Source organism: Dendrobates tinctorius, unplaced genomic scaffold (assembly GCF_039654945.1).
Source record: "Dendrobates tinctorius isolate UK_male_01 unplaced genomic scaffold, ASM3965494v1 ptg000011l, whole genome shotgun sequence".
Taxonomy (NCBI): domain Eukaryota; kingdom Metazoa; phylum Chordata; class Amphibia; order Anura; family Dendrobatidae; genus Dendrobates; species Dendrobates tinctorius.
The window spans coordinates 95,605,808-95,622,675 of NW_027361679.1; the positions used below are offsets into that span (position 1 = coordinate 95,605,808).

The window sequence follows — 16,868 nt, forward strand, 5'->3', positions numbered from 1 at the left end:
CAATGCTTTTATTTTGTCTGAATTTGAAGGTTTTTGTTTATCCACCCGTCTCTTGATGATAGACCACAAGTTCTCAATGGGATTAAGATCTGGGGAGTTTCCAGGCCATGGTCCCAAAATCTCTATGTTTTGTTCCCTGAGCCATTTAGTTATCACCTTTGCTTTATGGCAAGGTGCTCCATCATGTTGAAAAAGGCATTGTTGATCGCCAAACTGCTCTTGGAGGACATTCTGGTACTATTCTTTATTCATGGCTGTGTTTTTAGGCAAGACTGAGAGAGAGCCCATTCCCTTGGCTGAGAAGCAACCCCACACATGAATGGTTTCAGGATGCTTGACAGTTGGCATGAGACAAGACTGGTGGTAGCGCTCACCTGGTCTTCTCCGAATAAGCCGTTTTCCAGATGTCCCAAACATTCGAAAAGGGGATTCATCAGAGAAAATGACTTTACCCCAGTCCTCAGCAGTCCACTCCCTGTACCTCTTGCAGAATATCAGTCTGTCCATGATGTTTTTTCTGGAGAGAAGTGGCTTCTTTGCTGCCCTCCTTGAGACCAGGCCTTGCTCCAAGAGTCTCCGCCTCACAGTGAGTGCAGATGCACTCACACCTGCTTGCTGCCATTCCTGAGCAAGCTCTGCACTGCTGGTAGCCCGATCCCGCAGCTGAAACACTTTTAAGAGACGGTCCTGGCGCTTGCTGGTCTTTCTTGGGCGCCCTGGAGCCTTTTGGCAACAAGGGAACCTCTCTCCTTGAAGTTCTTGATGATGCGATAGATTGTTGACTGAGGTGCAATCTTTCTAGCTGCGATACTCTTCCCTGTTAGGCCATTTTTGTGCAATGCAATGATGACTGCACGTGTTTCTTTAGAGATAACCATGGTTAACAGAAGAGAAACAATGATGCCAAGCACCAGCCTCCTTTTAAAGTGTCCAGTGGTGTCATTCTTACTTAATCATGACAGATTGATCTCCAGCCCTGTCCTCATCAACACCCACACCTGTGTTAATGGAGAAATCACTGAAACGATGTTAGCTGGTCCTTTTAAGGCAGGGCTGCAATGATGTTGAAATGTGTTTTGGGGGATAAAGTTCATTTTCTAGGCAAATATTGACTTTGCAAGTAATTGCTGTTAAGCTGATCACTCTTTATAACATTCTGGAGTATATGCAAATTGCCATTAGAAAAAATGAAGCAGTAGACTTTGTAAAAATTAATATTTGTGTCATTCTCAAAACTTTTGGCCATGACTGTACTGTACACTCTATATTTACAGCATGCTGGGCTGCTTTTCAAAATGAAAAAAGGGTGGCTGACCCCTTTGGCCGAACAAAGTCAACTCCACGCTCTTTTTTTCCCTTTTTTTTTTTTCTACAAGAGCCATAACTTTTATGACTTTTCCAACTACATAGCCATATGAGGGCTTGTTTTATTTGGAGGCCAAGTTATTTTTGAATGGAAACATTGACTTTACCATACAATATACTGAACAATGGAGGGGGGGCATTTTTTTCTTTAACCACAGTGAGTTTGGATACCAAAACAACAATCTTGCCATTTTTTGGGTGGTTTTGCTTTTATGGTGTTGATTGCACTTTAAAAATATTGTCAAACTATTTAGAATCCCTTCATTTAAAAAAAAAAAAAAAAAAGCAAAAATCACTGAAAAAAAGGGATAAAAACTTAAATTTTATTCTAAATTACATATAAACAACCTCACAAAGATCTTGTCACGTGGACCAGTCATGTGCGATATGACCCGCAGGCCGGTAACAAACAACAAGACACGGCACGTGTAACTGTCCTGTGTGACACGACCCGCAGGCCGGTACTAAAACAACAAGACCCGGGGGAAGGGGAAAAAGTTACAATGGTGGGCCCTGCGATAGGGAACAGGGACGTGGAGACCTTCTGCACTCCCCTGAGTCAGTGTCCCTCACACTCCTAACGTTCCCTATACAGGCTCCTCACCTGTCGCCGAGCCGGAACCTGTCACCCTAGCACACCCTATACCTATCCCTTGCTAGGAAGTTGGGTGATGCAGGCACTGGCCCCACCGCTGTACTAATACACACCAGGGAAAAATACAAACAGGGAAACACCACTTAGCTTTGCTCTGTTGCTCTTGCTCCCAGCAACAGAGTCCACCACCAGAATGCAGCTTTCCTCCTGAATAGCTGCCACCAAGCTTTGTCAGAGCTGCAAAGAAATCCCCTCTGTGACTCCTTCCACACCAGGACTCTGACTGTGCGGCAAGGAACTCTCTCTAGCTCCTTCCTCCACCAAGGATGGTTGGAAATGACCACTATCACCAACTGTGATTGCAACACCTGACACTATTATAGCAGAGCCATAGCAATCACACCTGCTTTATAATCACATGCACTAAACTAAAGAAACCAGAGTGCAATGACCCCAACGGCCACCGGGGGTAAAACTATCTTTAAGCGACACAGCTTAAGGAAAAAAAAAAAAAAAAAGGTTACTAGTGCATTTTATCTGTCATGATCCAGCATGGATCATGACAGATATACAAATAGTCTTACCAGGATCTGAACTACTCTGCTGCACTATCTGTCCCTCAGGAGATACCTAATATGTGCATAAAGAAGACAATTACCCTCAGTCTCTCTAACGTCCAAAGACTTCCATAAAGGCAAGCTCTTATCTACGGTAATCAGTGCCCTGTATATAGACTGGCACTTTATCATTGCGCTCATAGCTATCTCAGCGTGAACTGATCACATAACTATTAGAAATCCTTTTTAACACGTCAGTTATGACTTCTATGTCACTTATGAATGGGTGCCCCTTTAACCACTGCCATCACTCTAGTTCAAAGTGATTCCATGCACAAATTCCAAGACCGCTGTGTCACTCTCAGCCCGTTCTCTGCAGCTCACAACGAAGATACATCTCATTTATAGTGTTCATGCCCCGAACTTATGATCTGCATATCAGGACTAACACCAATCCCATTATACCATGAGCGAGCAGTCTCAACCTTTCGGACCGCGCGCCGCATCCAGCTCCGAGAGAGGGAGGGCCGCGCGCCGCATCCAGCTCCGAGAGAGGGAGGGCCGCGCGCCGCATCCAGCTCCGAGAGAGGGAGGGCCGCGCGCCGCATCCAGCTCCGAGAGAGGGAGGGCCGCGCGCCGCATCCAGCTCCGAGAGAGGGAGGGCCGCGCGCCGCATCCAGCTCCGAGAGAGGGAGGGCCGCGCGCCGCATCCAGCTCCGAGAGAGGGAGGGCCGCGCGCCGCATCCAGCTCCGAGAGAGGGAGGGCCGCGCGCCGCATCCAGCTCCGAGAGAGGGAGGGCCGCGCGCCGCATCCAGCTCCGAGAGAGGGAGGGCCGCGCGCCGCATCCAGCTCCGAGAGAGGGAGGGCCGCGCGCCGCATCCAGCTCCGAGAGAGGGAGGGCCGCGCGCCGCATCCAGCTCCGAGAGAGGGAGGGCCGCGCGCCGCATTCAGCTCCGAGAGAGGGAGGGCCGCGCGCCGCATCCAGCTCCGAGAGAGGGAGGGCCGCGCGCCGCATCCAGCTCCGAGAGAGGGAGGGCCGCGCGCCGCATTCAGCTCCGAGAGAGGGAGGGCCGCGCGCCGCATCCAGCTCCGAGAGAGGGAGGGCCGCGCGCCGCATCCAGCTCCGAGAGAGGGAGGGCCGCGCGCCGCATCCAGCTCCGAGAGAGGGAGGGCCGCGCGCCGCATCCAGCTCCGAGAGAGGGAGGGCCGCGCGCCGCATCCAGCTCCGAGAGAGGGAGGGCCGCGCGCCGCATCCAGCTCCGAGAGAGGGAGGGCCGCGCGCCGCATTCAGCTCCGAGAGAGGGAGGGCCGCGCGCCGCATCCAGCTCCGAGAGAGGGAGGGCCGCGCGCCGCATCCAGCTCCGAGAGAGGGAGGGCCGCGCGCCGCATCCAGCTCCGAGAGAGGGAGGGCCGCGCGCCGCATCCAGCTCCGAGAGAGGGAGGGCCGCGCGCCGCATTCAGCTCCGAGAGAGGGAGGGCCGCGCGCCGCATTCAGCTCCGAGAGAGGGAGGGCCGCGCGCCGCATCCAGCTCCGAGAGAGGGAGGGCCGCGCGCCGCATCCAGCTCCGAGAGAGGGAGGGCCGCGCGCCGCATCCAGCTCCGAGAGAGGGAGGGCCGCGCGCCGCATCCAGCTCCGAGAGAGGGAGGGCCGCGCGCCGCATCCAGCTCCGAGAGAGGGAGGGCCGCGCGCCGCATTCAGCTCCGAGAGAGGGAGGGCCGCGCGCCGCATCCAGCTCCGAGAGAGGGAGGGCCGCGCGCCGCATCCAGCTCCGAGAGAGGGAGGGCCGCGCGCCGCATCCAGCTCCGAGAGAGGGAGGGCCGCGCGCCGCATCCAGCTCCGAGAGAGGGAGGGCCGCGCGCCGCATTCAGCTCCGAGAGAGGGAGGGCCGCGCGCCGCATTCAGCTCCGAGAGAGGGAGGGCCGCGCGCCGCATTCAGCTCCGAGAGAGGGAGGGCCGCGCGCCGCATCCAGCTCCGAGAGAGGGAGGGCCGCGCGCCGCATCCAGCTCCGAGAGAGGGTGGGTCGCGCGCTGCATCCAGCTCCTTCAGCCTCTCACCATTGTGTCACCCATAGCCCCCTCTTACAGTAGAATGACAGCCAAAGCTTTTCTAAAGAAGTCACACAAAAGGTATACCAAGCTCCAGGGTTTCCCACCTTACCCCCATTCAGTATTCTCCTATCAAGCACCCCCAACACTGCTGCATCCATCTTGAAGTCCCTCCTCAGACGGGTACTATCATCCCCTAAGACCAGTATATGTGCACCCAGGCCTACTTTGCTGTGCAGGGCTACTCACAAAATCCACCATTTTCAGCCGTTTGCCGACTTGGTGCATTAGCTCCAGGTCTAGCGGACAGCTGTGAGCCACAATTCACTGGACCACGAGACACGAGGATCCGGGCTACAGGTAGGGTCCCCGCTCTAGTGCATGGACATTATTATTGCATTGCGTGCCACTGAAGATTATTCACACACACGTGCTGAACGCCGACGGCGCGCCCTGCATATAGCGCTGGAAAATTACCGCCTTATTTTGGAAAATTCATGACTGTCACCATTCTTTAGTCTAGGCCCATAACTTATTGTTTTCCCATCCAACTGTACGAGGCCTTGTTTTTCTTGTAGGGTGAGCAGTTTTTATTGGTACTTTTTGATCACTTGCGCACAATTTTGGAGTAAATGACTAAAACGCGTCAGAGCTGATGATTTCATTCTTTTTGACTCGTCACCCTATGAGCCACATTTTAGATTTTCATAGTTTGGACTTTCACAATACTAAATGGGTTTGTTTTGGGGATGGGAAAAGGAGTGTGTTTGTGGGGGGGGGGTGAAAACTTTACAATTAGATAATAGTCCCCACCCACCCTCGAGCTAACCCTTTGCTGTTGGAGGCACGTGTTGGCTGCGTAACACAGCTGGCACCAGTCGCAAATGGAACGGACCCAACTTCTGAGCCCGCTCCAAACACTCCCACCTGAATGGGCCATATCTGTACAGCACATCCCATATCAGGAAGGGGTTAACAAAACAAAAAGTGGTGCTCTGGAAAAAAATACAGATTAGGCAAGAAAAAATAAAACCTCTCAGAGCCGGGCAGATTACAGCCTTAGTATTACCTCTAAAAGGGGAGACAACAAATATTCCTGCGCCAGGCTGACAGAGGGTTAATCATGCCTGCTGCTCCCTACAGGCAGCTTCAGCGCACACCTGCCGTGCTACAGCCCCGGAACCTGCATTCACTGACAGCAAGCAGAGCCGTGCACCGGAGCCCGCGCTCCTCAGAACGCTGCTACTCCCCTAGTGGCGGCAGACTGCATCACGTGGTCCCCGCACTGCGCCAGTACATTGGGGGCGGTAACGGGGCATCACTTATATACTGCCGCGATATGCCACCGGGGTGAACTCACCTGCTGGGGGCACAGGGCACAGCTCAGGCGTCTGCTGAACACGTGACTGCGGCGCCAGCCGTATAACCGGAAGTGACTGTCGCCGCTAGTGATGGGAAGTTCGGCTCTTTTTGGTGATCCGGCTCATTCTGCTCCGCTCACCAAAAAGAGCCGGCTCTTTTAACAGTTTTTTTTTTTTTATATAGAAGTACGTTTTCCACAGTCATCGTTCTAGGTCTCTGCCTGTAAAGATAGAGCCTCGTTATACCCCTGTATAAGGGTCTAGTGACACAGTGTAGACTGTTAGTCAGCACTACTGCTTCCTCAGATTGTCAGCTCTTGTGATCAGCCCTCTGCTCCTCACTCCAGTCTCTCCTGTACAGTGAGGCCTCATTTATAAGGATCTAGTGACACAGGGCAGACTGTTATTCAGCATTGCTGCTTCCTCAGATTGTCAGCTCTTGTGATCAGGCCCCGGCTCCTCGCTCCAGTACAGTGAGGCATCATTATTGGCATCGGATTTCTGTCACTGAACAGTGAGGCTGTGTGCACACGCTGTGGATTTTGCTGCGGTTCCGGCCGCTGCGGACCCGCAGCAGTTTTTGCTGCGGTGTACAGAACAATGATTCCCTATGGGAATCAAAAACCGCAGTGCAGACGGTGCAGAATTTTCCGCGCGGATTATCTGCGGTTTTCAATCCGCAGAAAGAATTGACATGTCAATTCTTTCTGCGGATTCCCCTGCGGTTTGCCATCTCCTCCATTGAGGAGATGAAAAACCGCAGGGCAATCCGCAGGTATTTTGACCTGCGGTTTCACCTGCGGATTTTGCAAAATCTGCGCGGATGAATCCGCACCGTGTGCACACAGCCTGAGAATCCAGAGCCTTGCCTCTGACGGTCTCCCATTCCTCTCCAGCCACAGAGGAGGTTGCTCAGCAAACTTTCGGTCCCAGTGCTCTGCCCAGACCAGCTCCATGGGTTTGCTTGCTGTTGCTGCCACCTCTGGCACAGCTATGGCAATGCATGCTGCTCAGCAGCGAGATTCTCCAGGGACTAAGTCCCCATGTCGGGCCACTGAGCATGCCCGTGGAGTGATCTCCCATTGGAGATCAAGGGTCACATGCTCAGGTCCTGCTCGTGTTCGGATTGGCCCATCCGAGAAGCCAGGAAGGTTCCAGACGCTCGTGGCTATAAAAGGCTTGCATGGCTGCTCGGCCATGCACTAGGATAGCCTGTATTTTCAGACTATGAGGAGTGAGTGGTGTATGCACGTATGAATGTCTCTGGTGACTGACTCATTAAGAAACCCCTACCCTTGGTACGCATGTGTTGTGCAGCCTGGACTGCTAGCGCCCAGGCTTAGGTGTAGGTAGGTCAGAGTTGGAGTCAGGCTTTAGTCCACACCAGTGACTCGGCACGCCTCAGTGCGAGTGCTCCACACTCCATAGCCAGTGTCTTTAGCGGCGCTCGTGGCAGCGACGCCACGCGCTCAGTGTGCCTAGAGGGACTCTAACCCCATGTCCTTGGGGTAGAGTTCTGTGGCCATTCACTGTGTGCTTTTTTGGCCGGGCTCTGTGAGCTAAACAGGCTCCGGCATCTACATTCAGCGGTGGTGCGGCTCTGTGAGTTAACAAAGTTCGCTACTGTTCACATTGGGTGACGTAACCCACGTGTGACTTTTTTCACACCGCTTAAGTCTCCCGCCATTATCTAGCAGCAGTGTACCACCTCTGCACGGTGGACCCCGGGCTGCGAACGCACTTACCACTATTTTATAAGTTGGTGCGTTCCGCCAGCCTTAACATTATCCTAGCGCCAGGGTCTGGCTAATAATGGCGGATGAACAACGACTGCATAGGTACATCCAGCAGCTGGAGGGTAGTTTGGCAGCGCTAGAACGTTTCACCTCAGCTGCGGATGTTACTTCGGTCGCCGTTCAGGCAGCTACAGAGGCTGTCGCTCGTGTCTCCATGGCCAGTTCTGCCCCGACCTTGTCCCGCCTCCCGCTGCCCAAGAAGTTCTCGGGTGATAGTGCTTCATGCAGGGGTTTCGTGAGTCAGTGCTCCATTCACCTGGAGTTGCTGGCTACACGATTTCCCTCTGAGCGGGCCAAGGTGGGATTTATCATCTCCCTCCTGTCGGGCAGGGCCTTGGAATGGGCCACCCCGCTGTGGGAGCGCGGTGATCCCCTGGTACAGAGTGCCAGCCATTTTTTGGTTACTCTGAAACAGGTGTTCCTGGGACCTCGGGTCACGCACGATACGGCACTTCAGTTGCTTTAGCGGTTCGTCTTTGGTCAGCCAGTATGCCATCCTCTTCAGAACTCTGGCCTCAGAGCTGGAATGGCCAGATAAGGTTCTCATACCCATATTCTGGAGAGGCCTGGCTGATCATGTCAAAGACGCCCTGGCCACCAGGGAGGTGCCCACCACTCTAGAGGAGCTCATTACGGTTTCCACCCGAATTGACGTTCGTTTCTCTGAGCGAGGGTTGGAGGGCTCCAGGTCCCACCAACGTTATAAGTTGGCTCAAAATTTTGCTAGACCACTGGAACCCTCCCGGTCCACCGCCCAAGCCTCCAGAGGCCATGGAGGTGTCCCGCACGGGGCCCGGGCCGCGCGGGTACCTCCAGTCTGCTTCCGCTGTCGGCAGACTGGGCACCTTGCCAACCAGTGCCCACAGCGGTTGGGAAACGCTCCCATCTAGTGGTTATTGGGGGGGGGGCTACTAGACACCGCAACTTTCTCCTCCAAGCTCCTGTTTAAAGGGGTGTTAGAGTTTGATTCTTCCACTCTGATGGTGGAGGTTTGCGTGGACTGGGCACCTTGCCAACCAGTGCCCACAGCGGTTGGGAAACGCTCCCATCTAGTGGTTATCGGGGGGGGGAGCTACTAGACACCGCAACTTTCTCCTCCAAGCTCCTGTTTAAAGGGGTGTTAGAGTTTGATTCTTCCACTCTGATGGTGGAGGTTTGCGTGGACTCTGGGGCGGAGGGCAATTTCATGTCATCTGCCTTCGCTCAACAACACGCAGTCCCCCTGGTCTTGCTACCTCAGCCAGTCACCATCAGGGTGGTGAATGGGGCGACACTCCCGTCCCAAATCACTAACCAGATGGCTCCACTGAGACTCTCACTGTCTCCTCATCAGGAGATGCTGTCTCTCCTTGTGATGCCCGAAGGTAACGACCAGGTCCTCCTAGGGATTCCCTGGTTACGAGCTCACTCTCCCTACATAGAGTGGTCTTCGGGAAAAATCCTCGGTTGGAGCAAGTCCTGCGAGGGTAGGTGTCTGAGGGACTGCGTACAGGTCGCTACTTCCGAGGTTCCTGCAGATCTCTCCTCGCTTCCCAAGCCATATCAGCAGTTAGCAGACTGTTGTGAGTTCATTTTTCCCTTCACCATTGAGGTCTGATGAACTCCCTCCTCTAGTGAAGGAAGGTAGTGAGACTGATTGCCAAACACCTGGGCAGCTAGATAATGACTGGGTGGCTGGAATTGAGGACTGGATATAAGGCTGCCGACGCCCTTCTTCCTGGCTGGTGATTTTCCTGCTGGATTCTTGGAGACCAGTCTGATTCCTGCATCTCAAAGTTAAGTTTTTCTGCTCTCTTTGTACTCTTCAGTTTTGTTTTTGTTTTGCCTCGTTTTTTGGGAGTTCTGCCATCCCCGGCCGGGGGTGAGCTGAATTCCATTTTTGTCTCTGATCTGTTGATATTTTGCTCTGTCTTTAGAATATACCTGAGTGCTGATATAGTCTTTTGAAGCCTAGCGACTTCAGGGCCTGTTTTTCCTATCAGTCGGTTGGCTCATTTTGATAGGGTTTTTGCGGATGGCAGACAGCAGCTTTCCTATCCTGTCCTATGTAGTTAGCTTGGGCCCCATCATTTGCTCAACCTATCTTTCTATCTGTGTTAGTGTTTTCATCTTGCTTCACCGTCATTATATGTTGGGGGCTGCCTATTGCTTTGGTGTCTGCTCTGGGGCAGTTTAGTTTTTCCCCTTTCTGTCTTTAGGCTATATAGTTCTCCGGCTGTGATCGAGGGGTCTAGGGCACCGTAGGAACCCCCCACGGCTACTGCTAGTTGTTGTGGATAGGTTCAGGGGTCTGCAATCAGATAGCTGCCAACCTCTCTGGTTTTTCTGGACTTAGCTGGTATTTTGTTTTTTCCTCCTTCGGTGACTCATCATAACAGCAGACGTCTTCTCCAAGAAGGCGGAGGAGACCCTTCCGCCGCACCGCCCTTACGACTGCCCTATTGACCTCTTGCCCGGCGCTGAGCCTCCCCGGGGTCAAGTATGCCCCTATCTCTCCCAGAGACAGAGGCCAAGTCTCAGTATATGAGGGAGAATCTGGCAAGAGGATTCATTAGGAAGTCGGTGTCTCCGGCGGGGGCCGGATTCTTCTTTGTCCAAAAGAAGAATGGAGAATTACGTCCGTGCATCGATTACAGGGGCCTTAACGCCATAACCGTTAAGAATAAGTATCCTCTGCCCCTGATATCGGAACTGTTTGATAGGCTACGGGGAGCGAGAGTGTTTACTAAGCTTGATCTGCGGGGAGCCTATAACCTGATTCGCATTTGTGAGGAAGACTGGAAGACTGCTTTTAACACCAGAGACTGGCACTATGAATACCTGGTGATGCCCTTCGGGCTATGTAACGCCCCAGCCATCTTCCAAGACATTGTGAACGATATCTTCCGGGATATGCTTGCCACCTCGGTAGTAGTCTATCTGGATGATATTCTCATTTACTCTCCAGACATTGACTCCCACCAGAGAGATGTTCGCAAAGTTTTCGATCTCCTGCCGGCCCACTCTCTTTATACCATATTGGAGAAATGTGTGTTTGAGCAGGAGTCCTTGCCTTTCATGGGCTACATCATCTCAGCCCAGGGTTTGGCCATGGATCCTGCCAAGCTGCAGGCGGTGATGGATTGGCAGGAACCCCATTCTCTCAAAGCGGTGCAGCGCTTTATGGGGTTCATAAATTACTATCGCCAATTCATTCCCCATTTCTCAACTTTGGTAGCACCCTTGGTAGCCCTCACCAAGAAGGGTGCAAATCCCAAACTGTGGTCGGAAACGGTCTCCAAGGCCTTTGCCTCCATTAAGTCCCACTTTGCTAGTGCTCCCATTCTACATCGCCCTGATGTAGATAAGCCATTCATTCTGGAGGTGAAGGCCTCCTCTGTTGGTGCTGGAGCTGTCCTTTTTCAGAAGGACTCGCAAGGTCGGAAGCAGCCATGCTTCTTCTTCTCCAAGACCTTCACACCGGCGGAGAGGAATTATTCCATCGGGGACAGGGAGTTGCTAGCAATGAAGCTGGCCTTCTCAGAGTGGAGACACCTTTTGGAGGGGGCTCGCCACCCTTTCCAGGTGTTCACCGACCACAAAAATTTGGTCTATTTACAGACGGCTCAGCGGCTGAATTCTCGCCAGGCCAGATGGTCCTTGTTTTTCTCCCGATACCATTTCACACTGCATTTTCTCTCCGGGGAGACGAACGTCTGGGCCGATGCTCTTTCTCGCTCCGTGGTGTCATCGGAGGAGGAGGAGCCTCGACTGATAGTCCCATCGGAGAGCCTGAGGACCGTGGCTCCGATTGCTCTCGAGTCTGTACCTCCGGGCAAGACTTTTGTCCCTGCCCATCTGCGACCAGAGGTCCTCAGTTGGGCTCATTTGTCCAGAGTGGGTGGCCATTTCGGGATCAAACGGACCTCTGAACTCCTGGCGAGGACGTACTGGTGGCCGCATATTGTCCGTGACGTCAGGGACTATATTCAGGCGTGCATCTCTTGTGCCCAGAATCAGTCCTCTCGGCAGCGGCCCGCTGGGTTACTCTATCCTCTGCCGGTTGCGGACAGGCCCTAGGAGATGGTCGGTATGGACTTTGTGTTGGGTCTGCCCAAGTCCAGTGGCAGCACCGTCATTTGGGTGATCACCGATCATATCTCCAAGATGGTGCATCTGGTACCACTCTCGGCTACCTTCGGCACGAGGCCTGGCAGCATTGTTTATTAAACATGTTTTCCGGATAAGATTGTCAGCGACCAGGATCCTCAGTTTGCGTCTCGGTTCTGGAGAGATCTCTGTTCTCTGCTCAGCATTGAGCTAAATCTCTCCTCGGCCTATCATTCCAAGATGAATGGGCTGGTGGAGAGAGCCAACCAGACCCTGGTGACATATCTGCGACATTTTGTCTCGGCCAGGCAGGATGATTGGGCATCCTTGCTGCCGTGGGAGGAGTTCGCCTTGAACAACATGGTGGCCGACACCACCGGTCAGACCCCATTCCTCTTAAATTACGGTCAGCATCCGCGTGTCCCCGTGCCCATGCCCGTGACATCCACCGACTCTAGGGTGGCAGGCTGGGCGGTGGAGGCACGTGACATTTGGGACCGCACGCAGGATGCTATCCGGGCCTCCAAGGAGAGAATGAGGTCCTCCACTGATACTCGCCGGCGCCCTGCTCTGACCTTTGCCCCTGGCGACTTAGTGTGGCTATCCGCTCGAAACATCAGGCTGCAGGTGGAATCTGCTAAGTTCGCACCACGCTATATTGGTCCTTTCAAGGTCCTTGAGCAAATTAACCCTGTGGTCTACCGCCTGGCCCTTCCACCACACTTGGCTATCTCGGACACATTTCATGTGTCTATCCTCAAGCCAGTTCACATGTCCCGGTTTTCTGAGCCATCTGCCGGGACATCAAACCTGTCGTCTGACGAGTTTGAGGTCAATGCCATCGTGGGATGCAAGGTGATGCTGGGCAAAAAGTTTTACTTGGTGGATTGGAAGGGTCATGGTCCAGAGGCCTGGACCTGGGAGCTGGTGGAGAACATCCACCCTCTTCTCATTGCAGAGTTTGAGAGGAGCGAGGCAAGGGGGGGTGATGGTAGGTGTCAGATTTCTGCCGTGGAACAGCGAGAATCCCGAGCCTTGCCTCTGACGGTCTCCCATTCCTCTCCAGCCGCAGAGGAGGTTGCTCAGCAAACTCATCGGTCCCGGCGCTCTGCCCAGACCAGCTCCATGGGTTTGCTTGCTGCTGCCACCTCTGGCACAGCTATGGCAATGCATGCTGCTCAGCAGCGAGATTCTCCAGGGACTAAGTCCTCATGTCGGGCCACTGAGCATGCCCGTGGAGTGATCTCCCATTGGAGGTCGAAGGTCACGTGCTCAGTTCCTGCTCGTGTTCGCATTGGCCCATCCGAGAAGCAAGGAAGGTCCCGGACGCTCGCGGCTATAAAAGGTTCGCATGGCCGCTCGGCCATGCGCTAGGATAGACTGTAATTTCAGACTATGAGGAGTGAGTGGTGTATGCACGTATGAATGTCTCTGGTGACTGACTCATTAAGAAACCCCTACCCTTGGTACGCATTTGTTGTGCAGCCTAGCCTGCTAGCACCCAGGCTTAGGTGTCGGTAGCTCAGAGTTGGAGTCAGGCTTTAGTCCACATCAGTGACTCGGCACGCCTCAGTGCGAGTGCTCCACACTCCATAGCCAGTGTCTTTAGTGGCACTCGTGGCAGCGATGCCGCACGCTCAGTGTGCCTAGAGGGACTCTAACCCCGTGTCCTTGGGGTAGAGTTCTGTGGCCGTTCACTGTGCGCTCCTTTGGCCAGGCTCTGTGAGCTAAACAGGCTCCGGCATCTACGTTCAGTGGTGGTGCGGCTCTGTGAGTTAACAGAGTTCGCTACTGTTCACATTGGGTGACGTAACCCACGTGTGACTGTTTTCACACTGCTTAAGTCTCCCACCATTATCTAGCAGCAGTGTACCACCTCTGCACGGTGGACCCCGGGCTGCGAACGCATCTACTACTATTTTATAAGTTGGTGCGTTCCGCCAGCCTTAACAATTATACTCCTGTATAAGGATCTAGTGACGCAGTGTAGACTGTTATTCAGCATTGCTGCTTCCTCAGATTGTCAGCTCTTGTGATCAGGCCCCGACTCCTCGCTCCGGTCTCTCCTGTACAGTGAGGCCTCATTATACCCCTGTATAAGGATCTAGTGACGCAGTGTAGACTGTTATTCAGCATTGCTGTTTCCTCAGATTGTCGGCTCTTGTGATCAGGCCCCTGCTCCTCGCTCCGGTCTCTCCTGTACAGTGAGGCCTCATTATACTTCTGTATAAGGATCTAGTGACGCAGTGTAGACTGTTATTCAGCATTGCTGCTTCCTCATTGTCAGCTCTTGTGATCAGGCCCCGGCTCCTCGCTCCGGTCTCTCCTGTACAATGAGGCCTCATTATTCTCTCTCTCTTTCTCTCTCTCTTTCTCTCTCTCTTTCTCTTTCTCTCTTTCTTTCTCTCTCTTTCTCTCTCTCTTTCTTTCTCTCTCTTTCTCTCTCTCTCTTTCTTTCTCTCTCTCTCTTTCTCTCTCTCTTTCTTTCTCTCTCTCTTTCTTTCTCTCCCTCTCTCTTTCTCTCTCTCTTTCTTTCTCTCCCTCTCTCTTTCTTTCTCTCCCTCTCCCTTTCTCTCCCTCTCCCCCTCCCTCTCCCTCTCCCCCTCTCCCCCTCTCCCCCTCTCCCCCTCCCCCTCCCCCTCTCCCCCTCCCCCTCCCTCTCTCTCTCCCTCTCCTCCTCCCTCTCTCTCTCCCTCTCCTCCCCGGGCTGCGCTTCCTTTGAAATTCTTCATTCATCGGATCCGTCAGCAACGGATCCGCTTTTGGCGGATTTTAACTGACACAAATAAACTGAAATGTGAAACAGGCCTAATGGCAAACACTGACTGAACACCGGCGGGGTAACTGCTGACCCGGTGTGTACAGGAGCGAGCTCTGTTACTGCACAGAGCCGCAGAACACAAGTACTGGAGCCTGTTAACCTCACAGGACTTGGCAAGGTGAACAAGGACACAGGTTTAGAGTTCCTCTAGTCCCACTAGCGTTCGACACCGCAACTGCGATGCCTGAACTAAATAATATAATCGCACTGCGCCGGTTCAGCTGACGCCACTAACCACCCAGAGCAGGGTGGCAAGCGCTTGACTTGCGCACGGCGCCGCTGCGAGGAACGCTGCTGCACATGCGGTCCAGTGGTGCCTGGCACTAACGCTCGTATGGAGAGCGGGATGCTCTGTGGCACATAGATTATGCCACTACTGGCGCTGACTCTAACTCCCTAAACCCTAACTCATACACAACCGAGGGTAGGGGTTTCATAATGTGTCAGTCACCAGTCTCATACATCCGTCATCACACACACAACTAGCCATCAGAGTCTATATTAGCGCATGGCCGAGCAAACCTTATAGCAGTGTCCTTCTGGGACCTTCCTGATGGTCCAATCCAAGCTGCTTGAGGACCTGAGCATGTGACCTCTGACCTCCAATGAAAGGTTGTGCCACGGGCATGCTCAGTAGGCTGCAAAAAGGACTTAGCCTGTGGAGCTGCTTGCTGCTGGCTAGTGCGGATTGCTAAAACTGAACCAGAGGTGGCAGCAGCAACCAACCGGACAGCACTAGCTTGAGCAAGATGTCGGGAACGACGCCTTTGCTGAGCAGCCTCCTCTGCGGTGACTGATAGAATGCTAGATCTACTGCTGAACTCTTATTGGTAGTGGCTGGGACAGAGGGATGAAAAGTCACGACCCCAGAGAAAACTGAAGAAACGCCCAGTTGTACTGCCAGCAGAGATTTCACATACTGAGCTGCAAAGCAATAAATATGAATATCTTTGCAATGGAGTGACACAGCACAAAAAGGAAAAGCGCAAAAGGATAAGGGGACATCAGGGATTTTTAAACTGTTTATTTTAGCGTTTTTTATTAAGAAATGCACACGCTGTGTGCCATTTTTGCAGAAATTTGTTCAGCAATATTTACTGGTGTGTATTTCACTACAGTATATCTGCGGTGGGGAAAGTACCCTTTTATGTACTGGAATCGCATCGCATCCTGGTATCTGGACACCAAATCTTCTAATAGGCTGTGTGCCCACGTAAGCGTTTTTTTTTCGCATTTTTAAGCGCTTTTTCCATGCAAAAATGCTTAAAAAATGTATACACTAAGCATTCCATTCTTATAATGCATTCTGCAATTTTTGTGCACATTATGCGTTTTTTTTTCACATAAAAAACGCATTGTGTAAAATAATGCAGCATGTTCCTTAATTTTGCGGATTTCCAACTATATTCAATGAGAATGTGGATGCTCCGGAAAAAAAATGCGAAAAATAAAAATGCGGCGTTCCTGGGAAGGAATCAGGTTTTGCTCAGGAAACTTCTGCATACGTGGGCACATAGCCTTAATATTGTGGTTTTTCTCTCTTGCATTCAATAGCGAAGACAAAATCTTCAACAAAGGCCATATATTGTGACTTACTTGCTGGCGCAGACAGTTGCAGGTAATGTTCTCAGAAGTGACCTACATTGGATATATTTGTAGCAGACCCTCGCATAGAATCCCTCATATAAACCAAAGCAGAGACCCTGGAAACTGCATACTGTATCTTACAAACTGCCCACTGCCGGATTCCCAGCTATGTCACGAATGCCATACAGCTGGAAGAACCATCTGGAAGTGGCTGTCCGATACCTTCCTTCTCAGCGACTTCCCAGGACATCCTTAAGAGCTTCCTGTTGATATCACTCATTGATTCTAGCAGGCCAATCCTCCTCTTCAGATCCTAGGTGCCCAGTAGGGTTTGGTACCAATCCCTTCACCACTGACTGTCACGTCATGATGTACAATTATTTTTGCTTTTTTATGTAGTAAAACTACTGTTCTTGTCTGGCTCCAGCAAAAATACTCTCACCAATCCATCTGGCTCGATGGGAGTAGAGCTACACAATGTATATGGTCTGCGGCCCCATTGCTGTATTAAACAATGCTAATGGCTGCAATAAAATACTGCCCTAATATATAGTAATGAAATAAAATGTCTTCTCTCTTTTTTTTTACCAAAAATAAATTTTATTGTAAATGTTAGTCTAGCATACAATTAGTACCGTATATACTCGTG

General features: G+C 52.4%; 1 protein-coding gene and 1 pseudogene across 4 annotated transcripts in view; one reads left to right on the forward strand and one right to left on the reverse strand.

Annotated features, from left to right (window-relative positions):
• LOC141048866 (mpv17-like protein 2) overlaps positions 1-6,057 on the reverse strand; it is a 46,016-nt gene extending 39,959 nt beyond the window's left edge. For 2 of the 4 annotated variants that reach the window (XM_073544958.1, XM_073544967.1), the window contains exon 1: positions 5,635-5,863. The gene's annotated coding sequence lies outside the window, so the exon portion shown is untranslated. Of the gene's footprint in view, positions 1-5,634; positions 5,864-5,925 lie in introns of those variants that run through there. The other 2 variants (XM_073544961.1, XM_073544972.1) reach the window with 2 other exon arrangements.
• The window catches only part of LOC141100427 (mpv17-like protein 2), a 41,033-nt pseudogene continuing 28,622 nt past the window's right edge, over positions 4,458-16,868 (forward strand).